Here is a 20,576-nt window from a genome sequence, read left to right on the forward strand (position 1 = left end):
ACAGCATCAACGGGAATTTTCAAACTGCCCAATAGATATCTGCACGCCCCTCTGCCACATATTGGTTGGGCAGGCCATTGGATAGGTCCTATATACTACTGACTTAGGCTGATGCGGCTAGTGCAGTAGGTTGTATTGGTCCCTGTTTGGCCAGATCTAGACATAGGTGGTAGAACTGAGGGTTGTGATTCATGACAGTAAAATTAAGTTGCCAGCCGGTTTTAGTTAGAGGGGCTACTGTGGGGAGAAAGGCTGATCCTGGGTTTTGTATTCTAACAGATTTGCCAGACGGAGGGAAGATGTTGGTAGAATAATAACTGGAAGACTTGTCATTCTAAATAGGACAACTGGTAGAATATCCCACCTGCTGGTGGCTGGAGTAAAACCAGAGAAGACTTAGACAGAGATCTCTGTTATTAGGAAGAGGGAATATGAAAACTGAGAATGTCTGTAGGACTGAAGCGTTTGTGTCTTTCTGGATGCAGGGTTTTGCACAGCGGCGTAACTACCGGGGGAGCAGGGGGTGTGATTGGGCCAGGGCCCGCCCCCCTCTAGTTACATTACTGGTTTTGAAAAATTGAATATAAAAAAATCTGTTTGCTCTTTTGAGAATTGGATTTCAGTGCAGAAGTCTGTTGGAGTAGCACTATTAACTGATGTGTTATGAAATATAAAAACATCTTTTCCCAAGACAGTATCCCTTTGAGAACAAACCTACAGACCCTATCTCATATGTAACCCGGGGACTGCCTGTACATTACTGTAAAAGCTTCTGTCTGTAAGTATGAGTTGGATGCAAGTTGGGTGTATGCAAAATAATCATAGAGTAAAACTATATTGCAACAGAAGGTAATTTCACAGTGTATTTTACAGTATTCAAATACATTCTTCAGATATTAGGATGGTAAAGAAAAAAAATATTGCTGAACTCCTCCCTTAATTGTTTGGAGCAATGCTTATCAGCCAATGGAATTTAGTGGGGAAATAACAACAGGAGATGCCAAGAGAATAATTAGCAAAGTCTTTAATGGCTGAAAGCTCAGATTAATCATCAGCCCATTGTGCGCCGTTTTAAAACAATTGTATTCATTTCAGACCTTTTCTTTCTTCTTAGTTCCGTTAATACTGTGATTTTCAATAGGGGTCTAAAATGGTTCTGGCATTTTAATCAAACAATTATGTTTCTAAGTATTCTGTACCAGCCTGTCCTTGCTGGTGGTATAATCTGTGTATTAACTACTTGGGTTTTTACAAACTTTCTCTTTGCTAATAAATATCCTCCCCTTCTTGGCTTGGTTTTCACAGCTGCCTTTGGCTTTCTGTTGAACATACAACAGGAATGAGACCTGTTATCCGGAATGCTCAGGTTTTCCAGATAAGGGATCTTTCTATAAATTGGATTTCCATACTTTAGGTCTTCCAAAAAAAATATTTAAAAAGGAATTAAATCTTTCAATAAGGATGAATTATATCATAGAGTCTATGGAAGATGGCCTTCCTGTAATTCTGAGGTTTCTGGATAACAGAACCTGTATACATTACATAGAAAGCCTTTGGTTAGTAGACTCCCCAGAAACACAAATATCACCATCCTCCCCTGGCAGTAACAAGACCAAGTGAGCTGTGTCCTGGGAGGACATCAGAGGCAGAGAGCATATGGGGTTCTACTAGGGAAATGTAGGCTCCAGAATCAAGAAATCCTTCAGCCGGTTTACCATTGAGCATTACTGGGATGATATGTTTGGTGCGAGAAATTTGGTCATTCCAGTGGACGCCCAAAATGACATACTCCAATGGCTTGGGTACAAGTGGCCCATGGGTGTGTTGTTGTACTGCTTGAATAGCCTGTTGTTGAGCAGCGGTCACTTCCTGTCTGAGAGCAGTTACTGGACGAGCAACTGCATTATTGGAGGTTCTGGGTGGTTTTGGACACTGTGCAATAAGATGAGTAGTAGAACCACAGCGAAAACAGCTCTTGTTAAATGTATGATGCGGTTGTGGTGCTGGCCAGACAGGGCAAGGAGTTGAAGAACTTGTCCGTAGTTTTGTTCCCGAATGGATCCCAACAGATGGGAGAGCTGTGGTAGAAATATTACTTCGTCCACGGCGGATTTGGGCCTGCCCTTCCAAGCACTTGTCAGCCAGCCGAGCTGCTTTTATTAATTATTCATTTACATGCTCAATATATTTAAAATACATTTTTCTGCTCATTGCTCTGATTTTCTCAATGTGTTCTGCCATTGGTTTTACTACCATCTAAACCTTCGTCCACCTTGCAGGTCAAGTCTAATAGAAATCAGAGGGCGCGGGTACCTGCTCCAGCGGTTTCTGTACATATTGTAAGCAGTGTTTCGGCGGTTCCTTCTTCTTCTCCACCTGGAATGATTACTCTGGAAAGCTCTGTATGCATTTCTCCTCTGAGGCCTTTCATAAGCAGGTCTGTACATTTCTAGGCTCTGCTTGTCCTGAGTCTCATTTTCTGAGATTTCAGTTTCAGATTCTGATTTTTTATGGAGATTGCTGTTGGAAACCTCATATCTCTTCTGAAACCTTTCATAAGCAGTTCTGTAAGTTGTTGGGCTCTGCTTGCACTGGGTCTCATTTTCTGAAATTTCAGTTTCAGATTCTGTTTTTTTTCGGAGATTGCTGTTGTAAAACACTCGTCCACTGAAATCCTCCATTGTATTCTGCTCGGTAACACGGCTTTCTATCACTCACTGCTGGGAACTATATCTCTGCCTGCTGTTCACTATATCTCACCCTCCTGTCTGCTCCATCAATAAACTTGCCACATCTGTCAGTCCCGGCTGAGTGACCTTAGTGTGTTGGGCAATAAGAGATGCCATCTGCGCTTTAGTTAGTCCATTACTTTCGATTCCACGATTCTTACACAGACCTTTGAGAATAGGAAGACGAAGCTCAGCCAATTCATACTCCATTATATGTGGTTCTGGCAAAGTCTCTGCATAAAATTATCCCACCGCTGCCACCACTTTCTGTCACGTGAGATACCGTGAATAAACTCCAGCAAAACACAATTGCAGGATGAAAACAAAAACAAACTTCTTTATTTTATAAAAGCTCAGGCAACTCCCTTCAACCGAAATCTCCCACTGGAAAATCCAAGCAACCCTCAGTCACCAACTGCTCCTTGTTAGCACCTCTGATTGGCCAGTAAATAAAGTTGGCCCCTACTGGCTGTTGGGCTTCACAGACCCTGACAGAAGATACTGCAACATGGTCTGGCTACTGACACAGGGTCCACGTCACAAAGGCGTAAACCCTAAATCCCCAGGGGGCAGACATTGTGGAGGAGGATTTAGAAAAACTGGGATAGATTCATGGAAAAGCAACACAGCAGAGATGGCTGGGAAGAAGGAAGCATGTTGAGTTGCGTGGGGTTTTTATTGTTGGGTATAGTTTACTATGTGCAGAGCTTTTCATTCTTTAGTATTTCTTATTGAAGCTCTGCTGGGGGAGTCAACCATGGACTATTCCTACAAGGTGCCCATTCCTGTCTAGGTGCAATAAGTTAAAAATCCTCCATCTGATCAGCTGAGGGATATGGATTCAATAACCATCTAAATGTATAACTATTTAGGTCAAAATCAAATATAAGATAGGAGGACATACATGTGATTTCTTAAATGAGGCCAATGATCTTCACAACCCCTATGAATGAATAACCCTGAATTGCTATACTATGAGATACAGTTATGTATAATCATCTCAAAGACAAAGGGGCAAATTCACTAAGATCCGTAGTTGCGCCAGCGTCTGCTTCGCCGCACTTCGCCAGGCGTATTTTCACCAGCGCTGCGCAAATTCACTAAAATCCAAAGTTGCGCTCAGGGGAAGTGTAAGGTTGGGAAGTTGCGCTAGTGTTAATTCACCAAGCAAAGCGAAGTTACGCTAGCGATGCTTAATTTGCATACGGCGCCAAATTCAAGTTACAATGGAGGTATATGAAGCATCACTACACAAGCCTGGGAAACCTTCGAAACAGCAAATACATTACATAGAAAGCCTTTGGTTAGTAGACTCCCCAGAAACACAAATATCACCATCCTCCCCTGGCAGTAACAAGACCAAGTGAGCTGTGTAATGCCAGACTAACGATTCCTCCATCTTAACAGGGCCAATTTGTGAAAGTTTGTAGAACTTTTGTTTCTCAGAATTGTACCTTTTTTGGGAAAATTAACTAATTTTTCATATACTTGCTTAATCCATGATCCATGATCAAAACGTTAGCTGTCGTACAAATTTTTTGTATGTTCGCAAAACATTTGTGATTTTCAGATATTTTGCATTACGATCCCCATCCTCCCACCCACTTCCCATCCCGACTTTGCCCCGCCCACTCCCCATCCAACTCCGCCCACAACTGGTGTCCAACTTCCATGCTGCAGGTAAGAGAGTGGCTGGGGAGGAGGGGGGTTTCTACTAAAAATATTAGATGTTATTATATTTAAAAACAGGAGGGAGAACATTAGTAAAATCAATCCATATAAATACAAATATAAACAGACAAATATATAATTATAGATTTACTTTTGTTTCAGATCTTCCCTATTGGATTCCCTTTGCAATGGATGCAGGACACACAGGTGACAATTCACATCACTGGGGTAAATTAAATCTGACTTAGTAACCCCTATCAACCAATCAGTGTCTTGGTTGTTGCCGTTGACTAACTAGAGCCCACCGCTGTTGCTAGGGGGTTACAAGTCTGGAGTAAAATGATTCCAGTTTTGTGAATTTGCTCCACTATAGGGAATAATGATAAACTGGTTTGTGCTCATTGAAATTCTTCATTCACTTGTTGGTACATGTTATGGGTAGCGATGGGCGAATAAATTCGACAGGTGCGGATTCACAGTGAATTTTCACATTTCGACGCCGGCGAATAAATCCGACACGCGTCTGAAAAGTCACATGTGTCAAAACCATCGCACGTCAACATTATTTGGACGCTCATTGACTTTAACGCCGGCTCCATAATTGACGCAATCGTCAGAATTGACACGGGCATCAAAATTCGCGTTTCGCTAATTTTGTGCCATTTCGCAAATTTAGGGCAGGACTAGATGAAGCGCTTGGACCCGACACTTCGCAATTGCGACTAAATGCATGCGACGTGTCGGATGTTTTACTGTCAGATGAAAACGCAGCGTTTCATCCGACAGTCGGATCAATGTAGTTGTTTCCTGCGATTCTCCTTCACTTCCGTTTTCTGTAAAAAATCCGACACGTCGCATGCGTTTAGTCGCATTGCGACGTGTCGGGTCCAATCGCTTCATCTAATCCTGCCCTAAATGGGAAGCGAACCAGGACAAATTCGCCCAACACTGGGCTCACAGCCATCCCAGGTTTTTTTTGATACTGGGATAAAAATGTACCACATTTACACAACAAGGACGACTATTAGCTTTCCTTGCACATTATTTGTATCTCGCACATTACTCCAGCAATAAATAAGTTAATGATGAAACAGAGAGCTCTCTGGAGCCTTATAGGTTTACTATAGTAACACCAATTAAATGGAAAGCTAAAGGCCGTTGACCATGTAGGTCGTGACAAGCCATAGCAGAGGAATGATATATTTATTTTTAGAAACGTTATGTATGTGTCACTAGGAAGCTAAATTGGGAAGAAGTCAATGATTTAATTATGAGGCACAGAAGGAATATTACTGTATACACATATATATTTTATAAATCTGTAAAAGAAATCTAACAGAATTAATTTAAAATGAGTGCCTTTAATGTGCGAGCGATGTCTGTGTATACAGATGGTTCCAAAGGATTCAGTGGCACTCGAGGCTAGTTCAAGCAGGGACAAACCCTTGCGTATTTTATTTGCAGTTGTGCAACGTTTTGGGGTTGTACCCCTTTTCCAAGCATTGTACCCCAAGCTTGACAAAGGTGTACAACCTGGAAACATTGCACAACTGCAAATAAAATATGCAAGGGTTTGTCCCTGCTTGAACTAGCCTCGAGTGCCAGTGAATCCTTAGGAATTGTCTGTCTTGGAGGGTGCCGAGCCCTCCATCACCATGCACCAGGCGTTAATTTAAGAAGGCCAGGTTGTGTGAGCGGTGCCATACATTCTACTGTGGGGAGTTTAATTTAAAGAAAGAATCTACCTGAGCTTTTCATTTTGTTACTTTTTGCCATTCAGTGCATTAATAGTAAATTATGGGGGCAGAATTGATTATTTCAGACACTACAGGAGTAGTGGATGGGCAAATTAGAAAATTAAACCTGCATATCCTTCTACTCAAATGCTCATGTAGTTTGTTCTGGGTTTCAGTATTGGACAGCAGGCAACTCATTAGGAGTCCATATTGATTTGTTTTGTTGTTTGACACATGTCTGTTCTCTTTTGAAGCTTCCATAAACCTTAGCTATCCATGTTATTTTGTTTTGGAAGAGGTATTTTTTGTCAGCAATAAGCTATGCCCTCATCTTTTAGTGATGCCAAAAGAAAGCTAAAATATCCTATATATTTCCATTTAGAAAAACTAAACAGATATAAAGTCTGCAGGTTACTGAACTCTCTCTCTGATAAAAGTGGCAATATGCCCATGATTTTTTTAACAGAGATGCTGACTGCAGAAGGCCCATTTACAAGAGGGCAAACGAGCAGATAGGAAACACAAGTATAATGATGCACATTTTCTTGGGTAACAACAGTTGATCCACTGGGCATGAGTATATGGAAATACGTAAAATGACCAATACTGTAGGTCAGTGATCATATCCATTATGGGTAGGCATCAGAGTTATTGAACTCTAGCTTAAATGTTGGGTAGAGAGCAGAGATCCTCAGTGCAGGCAACGTAAGAGCAAGATCAGAGACAAAACGAAATAAGCAGTGGTTGGTATCTGCTGAACCCAACTGTTTTTATCTTACTGGGGAATAATGTATAAACAGAGTAATAAGCTGAAGGCTGAACGTATCAGTAACAATAGGAGTTGTAGCTGGTAGAAGTGCGTCAATATGTCCACTGGTTCATCAGTAATGCCATCAAGATGACCACAGCATGGAATGGTGGGGTAGAACAGTAGGGATGTAGCGAACGTCGGAAAAAAAGTTCGCGAACATATTCGCGAACTTGCGCAAAAATGCGAGCGGTTCGCGAACGGTTCGCGAACCCCATAGACTTCAATGGGAAGGCGAACTTTAACATCTAAAAAAAAAATTTCTGGCCAGAAAAATGATTTTAAAGTTGTTTAAAGGGTGCAACGACCTGGACAGTGGCATGCCAGAGGGGGATCAAGGGCAAAAATGTATCTGAAAAATCTGCCTGTGTGTGCTTGGAAGAGATAGTGTAGGGGGAGAGCTGTTAGTGATTTCAGGGACAGATGATAGTAAGTTTGCTGGCTAGTAATCTGCTTGATACTGCTCTGTATTGGAGGGACAGAAGTCTGCAGGGATTTGAGGGACATTTTAGCTTAGGTAGCTTTGCTGGCTAGTAATCTACTGTTCTCTTTAAACAACTGCCATACGTTGACCTTGTAGGCATTGTTTGCCCAGTTTTTTTGGACGCAGCCACTGAAGCACAGTTGCCAGAAAAATATGCCATATAAATGCTGAAAATAGTAATTTTTCGCCATACGTTGACCTTGTAGACATTGTTTGCCCAGTTTTTTTGGTTGCAGCCACTGAAGCACAGTTGCCAGAAAAAATATGCCATATAAATGCTGAAAATAGTCATTTTTTGCCATACGTTGACCTTGTAGGCATTGTTTGCCCAGTTTTTTTGGTCGCAGCCACTGAAGCACAGTTGCCAGAAAAAATATGCCATATAAATGCTGAAAATAGTCATTTTTTGCCATATACGTTGAGTCAACGTATGGCAAAAAATGACTATTTTCAGCATTTATATGGCATATTTTTTCTGGCCTCTGTGCTTCAGTGGCTGCGGCCAAAAAAACTGGGCAAACAATGCCTACAAGGTCAACGTCGTTGACCTTGTAGGCATTGTTTGCCCAGTTTTTTTGGCCGCAGCCACTGAAGCACAGAGGCCAGAAAAAATATGCCATATAAATGCTGAAAATAGTCATTTTTTTGGTCGCAGCCACTGAAGCACAGTTGCCAGAAAAATTATGCCATATAAATGCTGAAAATATAAATTTTTTTGGTTGCAGCCACTGAAGCACAGAGGCCAGAAAAATTATGCCATATAAATGCTGAAAATATAAATTTTTTTGGTTGCAGCCACTGAAGCACAGAGGCCAGAAAAATTATGCCATATAAATGCTGAAAATATGCATTTTTTTGGTCGCAGCCACTGAAGCACAGTTGCCAGAAAAAATATGCCATATAAATGCTGAAAATAGTCATTTTTTGCCATACGTTGACCTTGTAGACATTGTTTGCCCAGTTTTTTTGGTTGCAGCCACTGAAGCACAGAGGCCAGAAAAAATTAAACCAGTAGGGTTTGCACCCTAGTTTGTAACGGTGGCGGAGGGAGGAGGACGCTAAAGGACAGCTGTGTGTGGAGTCATGAGGCTTGAAGAGAAGGACAGCTGCATAGAAGTCAGAACAAGTCTTCCGGCGTGCAGTAACCCTCCGAGATCCACCCCTCATTCATTTTAATAAAGGTCAGGTAATCGACACTTTTGTGACCTAGGCGAGTTCTCTTCTCAGTTACAATCCCTCCTGCTGCACTGAAGGTCCTTTCTGAGAGCACACTTGAGGCTGGGCAAGACAAGAGGTTCATGGCAAATTGTGACAGCTCTGGCCACAGATCAAGCCTGCACACCCAGTAGTCCAGGGGTTCATCGCTCCTCAGAGTGTCGATATCTGCAGTTAATGCCAGGTAGTCCGCTACCTGCCGGTCGAGGCGTTCTTTGAGGGTGGATCCAGAAGGGTTGTGGCGCTGCCTTGGACAGAAAAACATTTGCATGTCTGACGTTACAGACTGGCCAAAGGGCTTTGTCCTTGCAGGTGCGCTCGTGGCAGGATTACTGGCACCTCTGCCCCTGGAATGTTGATGAGTTCCTGAAGTGACATCACCCTTAAAAGCATTGTACAACATGTTTTGCAGGCTGGTTTGTAAATGCCGCATCTTTTCGGACTTGTGGTATGTTGGTAACATTTCTGACACTTTATGCTTGTACCGAGGGTCTAGTAGCGTTGCGACCCAGTACAGGTCCTTCTCCTTAAGCCTCTTGATACGGGGGTCCTTCAACAGGCATGACAGCATGAAAGACCCCATTCTCACAAGGTTGGATGCAGAGCTATCCATCTCCGCTTCCTCATTATCAAGGACTGCATCATCCACGGTCTCCTCCCCCCAGCCACGTACAAGACCAGGGGTCCCCAAAAGGTCACCACTAGCCCCCTGGGAAGCCTGCTCCTGTTGGTCCTCCTCCTCCTCCTCCACAAAGCCACCTTCCTCCTCTGACTCCACTTCTGGCACCTCTCCCTGCGTTGCAGCAGGTGCCTGGGTTCGTTCTGGTGATTCCGACCAGAAATCGCGCGCTTCCAGCTCCTCGTCACGCTGGTCTACAGCCTCATCTGTCACTCGTCGCACGGCACGCTCCAGGAAGAAAGCGAAGGGTATTAGGTCGCTGATGGTGCCTTCGGTGCGACTGACCATATTTGTCACCTCTTCAAAAGGTCGCATGAGCCTGCAGGCATCGCGCATAAGCACCCAGTAACGGGGGAAAAAAATCCCCAGCTCTGCAGATCCAGTCCTACCACCCAGTTCAAAAAGGTACTCGTTGACGGCCCTTTGTTGTTGCAGCAGACGTTCCAACATAAGGAGCGTTGAATTCCAGCGAGTCTGGCTGTCAGAAATCAAACGCCTGACTGGCATGTTGTAGCGCTGCTGAATGTCAGCAAGGCGTGCCATGGCTGTGTAGGAACGTCTGAAATGGGCCGACACCTTTCTGGACTGGGTGAGAACGTCCTGGAATCCTGGGTACTTGGAGACAAAACGTTGGACTATTAAATTTAACACATGTGCCATGCAGGGCACATGTGTTAAATTGCCCAGTCTCAACGCTGCCAACAGATTGCTTCCATTGTCACACACCACTTTTCCGATCTGCAGTTGGTGTGGGGTCAGCCACCGATCGGCCTGTGACTGCAGAGATGACAGGAGTACAGATCCGGTATGGTTTTTGCTTTCCAGGCACGTCATCCCCAAGACAGCGTGACAACGGCGTACCTGGCACGTCGAATAGCCTAGGGGGAGCTGGGGGTGCACAGGTGTGGAGGAGGAGAAGGAGGACCCAGCAGCAGAGTAAGAAGAAGAAGAGGAAGAAGACGAGGTAGAGAGCGATGGAGGAGTAGAGGTGGTGGCAGAACCGCGTGCAATCCGTGGCGGTGACACCAACTCCACTGTTGTTGTTGAGCTACCCATTCCCTGCTTCCCAGCCATTACCAAGTTCACCCAGTGGGCAGTGTAGGTGACATACCTGCCCTGACCATGCTTGGAGGACCATGCGTCAGTAGTCATATGGACCTTTGGCCCAACACTAAGTGACAGAGATGCGGTAACTTGGCTCTGCACATGTTGGTACAGGTGTGGTATTCCCTTTTTAGAAAAAAAATTGCGGCTGGGTACCTTCCACTGCGGTGTCCCAATTGCTACAAATTTGCGGAAGGCCTCAGAGTCCACCAGCTGGTATGGTAAAAGCTGGCGGGCTAAGAGTGCAGACAAGCCAGCTGTCAGACGCCGGGCAAGGGGGTGACAGTCAGACATTGGCTTCTTACGCTCAAACATGGCCTTCACAGAAACTTGGCTGGTGGCAGATGACTGGGAATGGGAACAGGTGGTCAAGGTGGAAGGCGGAGTGGAGGGTGGTTCAGACGGGTCAAGGAGAGCAGAGGTAGAGCAGTAAGATGCTGGACCAGAAGGAGTGTGGCTTTTAGTTTGCCTGTTGCCTTTGAGGTGTTGCTCCCAAAGTGCTTTGTGCTTGCCGCTCATGTGCCTTCGCATAGAAGTTGTACCTATGTGGCTGTTGGGCTTACCAAGGCTCAGTTTCTGACTGCACTCATTGCAAATTACAATGCTTTTGTCAGAGGCACACACATTAAAAAAATCCCACACTGCTGACTTTTTGGAAGTGTGCGATCTGGCGGTAACAGTAGAAGTTGGCGGCATTGGCGGCAATGGCGGGTGCGTTGGCCGGCTGAACACAGGTGCCGATACATGTTGTTGCCCTACTGATCCCTGCGGGCTGTCCTCCCTGCTTCTTCTAAGTCTTATTCTCCTACTGCCTCTCTGACTCTCCGTCTCTCCATCTGAACTACCCTCCTCTTGCTCTCTTCTACTAGGCACCCACAAAACATCAATCTCCTCATCATCATTCTCCTCAGATGCATCAATTTCTTCTGACACATCACAGAAGGAAGCAGCAGCGGGGACCTCCTCCTCATCACTCATTATGTCCATCTCTATCGTGTTCTCTGCCAGAATTAAATCTGGTGTAAGGTCCTTATCTCCTTCATCTTCTTCTGGCAATAATAGTTGCGCATTACTCAGTTCAAGAAACTCATGGGAAAATAACTCCTCTGACTCCAGTGAAGAAGGGGCACCGGTGGTGGAGGAAGTGTTACGTGGGGTGGCCATAGCAGTGGAGGATGAGGAGGATGTTGTGGTAAAGTTAGAAACGGTAGAGGATGGGGTGTGCTGTGTAAGCCAGTCAACTACCTCTTCAGCATTTTGGGAGTTCAGGGTCATTGGCTTTTTAAAACTGGGCAATTTGCTAGGGCCACAGGATTGCATAGCAGCACGGCCCCTAGCACGGCCTCTGCGTGGCGGCCTGCCTTTGCCTGGCATTATTTTTAAAAAAACAACAACAACAAAAACTCAGTTGGTTTTTCTGGAAACGATAATACACACAGCTAGATGGCAGTTTGAAGAAAACAGTGTGCAAATAATGCCTACAAGGTCAACGTATACACTACTACAGTGGTGGATACGGATTACGTAAAATATATGAATGCTGCTTGAAAAAAAGTAACTCAAGTGGTTTTTCTAGAGACGATAATATTATCAATATTTAGACAAAATGTGAACAAGCTCACACAGCTAGATGGCGGGTTGAAGAAAACAGTGTGCAAATAATGCCTACAAGGTCAACGTATACACTACTACAGCGGTGGATACGGATTACGTAAAATATATTATGACTGCTTGAAAAAAGTCACTCCGGTGTTTTTTCTGGAGACGGTAATATTATGGATATTTAGACAGAATGTGAACAAGGTCACACAGCTAGATGGCGGGTTGAAGAAAACAGTGTGCAAATAATGCCTACAAGGTCAACGTATACACTACTACAGCGGTGGATACGGATTACGTAAAATATATGAATGCTGCTTGAAAAAAAGTAACTCAAGTGGTTTTTCTAGAGACGATAATATTATCAATATTTAGACAAAATGTGAACAAGCTCACACAGCTAGATGGCGGGTTGAAGAAAACACTGTGCAAATAATGCCTACAAGGTCAACGTATACACTACTACAGCGGTGGATACGGATTACGTAAAATATATTATGGCTGCTTGAAAAAAGTCACTCCGGTGTTTTTTCTGGAGACGGTAATATTATGGATATTTAGACAGAATGTGAACAAGGTCACACAGCTAGATGGCGGGTTGAAGAAAACAGTGTGCAAATAATGCCTACAAGGTCAACGTATACACTACTACAGCGGTGGATACGGATTACGTAAAATATATGAATGCTGCTTGAAAAAAAGTAACTCAAGTGGTTTTTCTAGAGACGATAATATTATCAATATTTAGACAAAATGTGAACAAGCTCACACAGCTAGATGGCGGGTTGAAGAAAACACTGTGCAAATAATGCCTACAAGGTCAACGTATACACTACTACAGCGGTGGATACGGATTACGTAAAATATATTATGGCTGCTTGAAAAAAGTCACTCCGGTGTTTTTTCTGGAGACGGTAATATTATGGATATTTAGACAGAATGTGAACAAGGTCACACAGCTAGATGGCGGGTTGAAGAAAACAGTGTGCAAATAATGCCTACAAGGTCAACGTATACACTACTACAGCGGTGGATACGGATTACGTAAAATATATGAATGCTGCTTGAAAAAAAGTAACTCAAGTGGTTTTTCTAGAGACGATAATATTATCAATATTTAGACAAAATGTGAACAAGCTCACACAGCTAGATGGCGGGTTGAAGAAAACACTGTGCAAATAATGCCTACAAGGTCAACGTATACACTACTACAGCGGTGGATACGGATTACGTAAAATATATTATGGCTGCTTGAAAAAAGTCACTCCGGTGTTTTTTCTGGAGACGGTAATATTATGGATATTTAGACAGAATGTGAACAAGGTCACACAGCTAGATGGCAGTTGGTTGAATAACACACTGGGCAAAAAATGCCTACAGGGCAAATAATGCCTAAAAGGTCAACTTATACACTACTACAGCGGTAGTAAAATAAAAAAAAGTAAAATAAAAAAAAAATGAATATTAAAAAAAAAAATTAAAGTTGGTGCTGCTGAACTACTAGGAGCAGCAGATTAGCACACCAGTCCCACTCCCCAACACTGCTAGACTAATAGCACTGGGCTCTTATAGTAGTAGTAGTAGTAGTAGTAGTAAAACAACAAAAAAATAAATAAAAGCAGTCCTTACAAGGACTACTGTTATTGCAGCAGTCAGCAGATGAGATCAGAAGCAGGACAGCTGCCCACAGCAGCTACATACAGAGCACTGCAGTAGAAGGTAGATTACTAGCCAGCAAAGCTACCTAAGCTTAAATGTCCCTCAAACCCCTGCAGACTTCTGTCCCTCCAATAACAGAGCAGTATCAAAACGATTACTAGCCAGCAAACTTTCAACTGTCCCTGAAATCACTAACAGGCAGCAGCTCTCTCCCTACACTATCTCTTCAGCACACACAGGCAGAGTGAAAAAACGCTGCAGGGCTTTGGTTTTTATAGGGAAGGGGAGTGGTCCAGGGGAGAGCTTCCTGATTGGCTGCCATGTACCTGCTGGTCTGGGGTGAGAGGGCAAAAAAAAGCGCCAACAATGGCGAACCCAAAATGGCGAACGTTGCGCGACATCTCTATAGAACAGCACTTGGTGCTATTTATAAATGACCTTGAAGGATTGGCTATTTGAATTGAACAGTTATTAGTTACACCCAAATAAAATTCCCAGGCTAATTTCCAATATTTTTACCAACCTTACCAATGTTCTACCAGCCCAGTTTGGCTACTCTTGAGCAGAAGAATATCTGCCCAGAAGGCTGTTTGCTTGGGACACAACATGTCTCCTCCCCTGGGCCCATGTTTTTCTCTGGGCAAGAGATACTACGGAAGGACAGACAAGTTGAAGCCATATGGGTGGGCATGTAAGGAAGAGTATAAATTCTTCATCCTGTCTCTTTATCAGAGGATATGCTAATTTGTATACATGGCTCATATTGTTCCTTGAATAGACATGTTTCGATTAATTATAGGAAGAAGCAATTTAGTTGCAATTTTTTTCTCTATTGTATCGTTCCCATTATCTTTTAGAAACACACACACACACACAATGGTATTAAGCAAAATCTGTCTTTCCAGCGACTTCTCTCTATTTGTCATTTGGGCCCGGGGAGCTCCCATCCTATTAAGTCACGGATGGATGAATTGCCCATGGGTACATCAGTGACATTCGCATGCCAATTGTACAACTCCTCCTGGAGTGTCACATGTCATTTTCCTCCAACACAGAACCCAATACAGAATATTACATTGGTACACGATGACAGGGACATTTCCTAATAGGCAACATGATTCCTGTGATTTGTTCTTTTGCACACAATAAGGTCAGGTTGTTCCTGAGCATGCATTCAAGAATCTACTCTAATTACATAATGTAATTTTCTGTCTCTGTGCTGGCCAGTCAAACTCTCCTACTTCTATCTCAGCAAACCTATTCTGAACCTTATATTGACAATGGGGGCGTTACGATGTGGAAATAGGAAAGGGTCTTCATAAAACTGTTCCTGCAATCTAGGAATTGTCAAGATGTCATTTTACACTCATGTGGTACCTATGGTGCCAATGATAAATGTGCCTTAAATAACCAATTCTAAGAAAAAAGAATGGGTGTCCACATACTTCTGGCCATATAATATATTATAGACTGTATATGTTGTTATACAGTCATATGAAAAAAGTTTGGGAACCCCTCTCAGCCTGCATAATAATTTACTCCACAAAAAAGATAACAGTGGTATGTCTTTCATTTCCCAGGAACATCTGAGTACTGGGGTGTTTTCTGAACAAAGATTTTTAGTGAAGCTGTATTCAGTTGTTTGAAATTAAATCAAATGTGAAAAACTGGCTGTGCAAAATGTGGGTATCGTAAAGGACCATCCAGGATTTGTACATTTGGGACTGGGGTTGCGAGACTTTCAGTGCACAGTCGGTGCATTTACCAAGTGAGCCACTGGAGGCTCTTAGGGCTGTTCTGATCCTATATTATTGTTGATCTGTATTCTGTTTGTTTCCAGTTAGTCTCCTCCTTGGTCTCCTCCCTTCTTGTTAGCCTCATGTGTTTTCTATTGCCAATTACTTTCCCTTTATAAACCACACCATGAGCTTTGCTCAGGGCTGAGTCACTAGTTGTAATGTGAAGGTGTTTGAATTTGTTTGTTCCTGTGATTCCTTGTTCCAAGTTCAGTGTTCTTGTGATTCCAAGTTCCAGAGTCTTTTTCCTGTGTTCATCTTCAGTTCCATTAAAACTTGCAAATTCCCCATGCCTGCTCCAAGTATTTGTGGCTATTTCCCTGGGCTTCTACCACACCCACTATCTGGTGTGAGACCAACTCCCGTTACAACGGTTTCCCGCTATGAACGTTACAGTATCCTTGTAATTTTGCTACTTTGAATGTATGTAACTGACTGTTCAATACTGATTACTGGCAACACCAAATTGGTTGGATTAGCTCGTTAAGCCTTGAACTTCATAGGCAGGTGTGTCCAATCATGAGAAAGGTATTTAAAGAGATACTGACACCTGAAATTAAACTTTTTTTTTTACATCTATGATAATATTGGCTTTGCAAGCTACTTCTAACTTTGCCATAAAGTATTTGCATGATGCTTTTACATTACCTGTCTGATCCCCTATGTTCCTGTATGAGGGGGCTGCCATATTTGCCCAGCAGGAGTCTATTAGCATTAGAAACTGTAACTAACAGGCTGAGATGGGACAGTCAGAGAGTCAGGCTTAGGAACTTCAACTAACAATTATATACAAAAACAAACCTCTCAGCAAAAAATGATCAACATGACCCATAGGTAACATTTAATGTACATTCATATGCTAAAATTCATTTTTTAGTGTCAGTATCACTTTAAGGTATTTATTTCACAAACAGAGCCGCTTGTTGTATGTAGAGCTCGTTTAGACAAGCCACAGTGAAACTGATTTGGACTGATGAGACAAAAATGTTGTTATTTGGTCATAACAAAAAGCACTTTGCATGGCAAGAAAAACACCTGCTACCTACTGTTAGATTTGGTGGAGGTTCCATCATGCTGTGGGGCTGTGTCTAGTTCAGGGACTGGGGCCCTTGTTAAGTCGAGGGTCAGATGGATTCAACCCAATATCAACAAATTCTTAAGGATAATGTTCAAACATCAGTCACAAAGTTGAAGTTACGCAGGGGTTGGATATTCCAACAAGACAATGACCCTAAACACACTTGGAAAGGCATTTATGCAGAGGGAGAAGTACAATATTCTGGAATGGCCGTCACAGTCCCCCGACTTGAATATCATCGAAAATCCAAGGGATGATTTGATGATGCTGTCCATGCTCGGCAGCCATCACATTTAACTGAACTGGAGAGATTTTGTATGGACAAATGGTCAAAAATACCGCCATCCAGAATCCAGACACTTGCCAAAGGCTATAGGAGGCGTCTAGAGGTTGTTACATTTGCAAAAGGAGGATCAACTAAGTTCTTTGAAAGCTCAGCCAATGATAAACCAAACTCCAAAGAATTAAGAGGGGTTCCCAAACTTTTTCATATGAATGTAATGTGATTGGCCCAGTGAACATGGCAACAGTAACTGTAAAAAATACAGTTTCTCACAGCTTTTTTTTTTTTTTTTTACAATCACAACACACATGGTTATGGATTCCTGTATCCTCAGGGTCCTGAAGGCATGTTATTTTTATATGCCATCAATTCCGCTTTATACACACATCTGTCAGGGAGATCCAGGGATGTTCTGTATGAGTCACACATAGGCCTTGAGGTTCTTACATCCTGGAGAGTTTTCATATAGTTTGTAAACCCTTTCATGGCCCTATATAATATTAAAGATACAGTCCCACAGCAGGGCTGGAGCCAACTCCATTGCAGATTTAGCAGGATATTTGCTAACTGCAATCGCTTATATATTAGCACGGTTGCTACTGCACTGGCTCACTAACAAATCAAACTTTTAAGAGTGAATAACAAAATTCTATTTTGGTGGGAATCATGTACATTAAAATAATCCCTTGGACATAGTTTCAGTTTAAGGATTAAAGGGTCAGGAATAGAAGAAACTGATAATGCCCTATATGCATTTACACATGCATAATGTTTACTTTGTCTGCAGTTCCAAGAATTCTAAAATATTTAATAATTCATTATAAGAAGACTGATCATATAAATTCAATATTTTCAGTGGTCCTTTAAAGAGAAAGGATTCAGTATATAATCTATGGCTGTAAAGTATCCAATAATGGTCTGAAATAATGGTCCGATACAAGCAATTCCAATAGTGTTTTCAATATGGTTTAATTACAAATTTTCCATAGCACTACAGAAAAAAAAATCTTATAATTATATCTATGTACTATTTGTAAAAGTGTGTAGTCTTTGCACATAGAATAAATAAAAGATAAATCTATGATTAAAGGAAAACTATACCCCCCAAACAATGTAGGTCTCTATTAAAAGATACTGAGTAAAACAGCTCATGTGTAAAACCCTGCTTCATGTAAATGAACCATTATCATAATAATATACTTTATTAGTAGGATGTGCCATTGGGTAATCATAAATAGAAAATTGCCATTTTAAAAAATAACGGCCTCCCCCTGGGATCTTAGGATTCACTGTGCACACATACAAACCACATGTAAGGTCACATGAGCCAATTAACAGACAGAGTTCTGCCTTTTGCTTCCTCACTTCTTCCTGTTACAGTTAGTGTTGTAGTATTTCTGGTCAGGTGATCTCTGAGGCAGCACAGATAGAGTCACGAAATGGTGGCTCAAGGCAAGAGATGTAAAAGGGCAATATTTATGTAAATATATATTCCAGTTTGGTAAGATTCTTAAATATGTCATTCAATTTGATATAAACTATCTGTTGCTTAAGTATTCATTTTGGGGGTATAGTTTTCCTTTAAGTGCCTGCAAGGACAAAACGCATTATGCTGTGTGTTTGGTCACAGCTTGCCTGAAATATAATGTGCCGTTCTTTTACATTACCTGTCATGGGATCTGTGAGTTCCGCCATTTTCTTCACGGTTGAATACTTCCACCTTGAGCTGTAGGTGCTTTAGGGGCATGTGCACCCAGACCCCATGTATAAACTGGTGAGATCATATGCTCTAGTTGAGCACCAGGAATTTTCTTCCCTTACCCAGGAGAGCCCAACAAAACAGCAATACTTGGTAGAAAAAGTTCTGGAAAGCTTAATAATATCCTACTATATGTATCCCTTCAGCAGGTATTTTGCTCTGTGAAGCCAGCTAGATAATAAAACAGTCCCTTCCTAATGGCATAAAGATACCACTCAGAGCAATATTTTCTGTATAGGCATCTATGTATTGGTGCCAAGGGTGGCCCAGGGAATCCCTAGAAGAAGAGCTAAAGGGGAGGGTGGTTGGTGGTTGTCCATGTCCTACTCCTTGGTAGATCCACAGTATAGTTTCTATGATGTCCATGTGCCCATATGGTGAGAAAGGGGGACATCAATGGGAGGTGTGTCTAGGATGCACTAATACAACCCCAATGGCAATTTTATCACCAACACTGCCTTTTTTTAAATAAAAAGTAATTTTACAGATTTTCTGATTGTCTTTCTAACTTTGCCTGGTTGATAAAGAACTTTTGCCATCAATTCCAATGATACTTTTGGGTCCAATTAGAGAAAAAAAATCATATTCTAGTAAGGTGAAGGAAAAAGAGTTCTGCATTTACTGCTTTATCGAAAGATCAAGATGTCAGTTTGGCATTCACATCAATGCAAAAGCTTGGGGTAAATGTACAGTTCAGGGTAGTATATCATTGCTTATGCTGCATGCAGTATGACTTTGATAAAAGATTTTCTAAAAAGGCATCTGTTCACAGTACCTTCACACATCACATGCAAGAGTAACAAGGGGAGTGGGTAAACTCCTTCTCTCTCTGTATTTTTATGCCAAAGCCATCCAGTTTCAAATTGGAAACTTAATTTATGATCTAAATTACTAATAGGTTAGGATTAGGTAAAGTTAGGTTAGGCAAGGTTGACATTTTACACCACTTGGGGTAAAACCCTATTTTGGTTCAGATCATCTATACAGCTCCCCGATGCTTTGAGTGGGATCTGTCATAAGTGCAATGCACGATTCTGAAGGTAGGAAGAAGATAATACAATAATAATAATTAGTATTATGATAATATCATATATATATATTTTTAGAGGGAGATCTAATTCCCATAAATACAATGTACCCCCTGGCAGAAAAGCAGAAGGGTCCCTGCTTTCTCTACATACAGGTACCTCTTCACTACTCATAACTAGTATTGATAGTATTAGTGCTGTTTTTATTACCCAGCTTATTTAAAACACGGGAAAGTAAGTTGGTGAGCTCTGGGAACTATATATGCATCTCTGAGCAAAACATTCATATTTGGGTACAGCCAAATTACCTGCACAGTTGCCGGATTTTACAACATTGATGCAAGGAGGCCAAGATCCAATGTTAGGAGGGGAGGCTGGATCTAAAAAGTCGAGGAAAGTGGTTTCTTAGTAATACCATAAACATTTTCTTTACCATCATATAAAAGAAAGAATGAGGACTTTTCCATTTTTTTTGGCTATTAAAATAAATGTATAATTATTTATAAAATAGGGGGTTATATGATAAATCTTAGCAAAAGTTTGTCTCAGACCATAAACTAAACTTACAGTTATCAGCTAGCCATTATTGTTCTAGTGCAAACACTCTTCTGATTGGTTGTTGCGTGCTAGCCAATGACGGCAAAGCTTTATGATTGCATAATTGCTGGAGGCATAGCTACGGGTTCTGGTACCTTGGTAGACCTCATGGGTATACATAATTGAAATTGAAAATTTAAAAGGCCATTGTATCAGGCGTGTATATCCTGTATTTCTCTAGTCATGACTGAAATGCTGGTACCATTAACCTGTCAAGATATGTGTATTAATAAGTAAAGATTTCTCCATGTGGGGCAGTTACCCTTTATTTCTTTAAGGAATTCTTTATACTAATAACTTGTTATTATTTTTTAATAGCCCTGTGTTCCTCATTGTCCAGCAGCAGAACTT

This window comes from Xenopus laevis, chromosome 3S, assembly GCF_017654675.1.
Source record: "Xenopus laevis strain J_2021 chromosome 3S, Xenopus_laevis_v10.1, whole genome shotgun sequence".
Taxonomy (NCBI): domain Eukaryota; kingdom Metazoa; phylum Chordata; class Amphibia; order Anura; family Pipidae; genus Xenopus; species Xenopus laevis.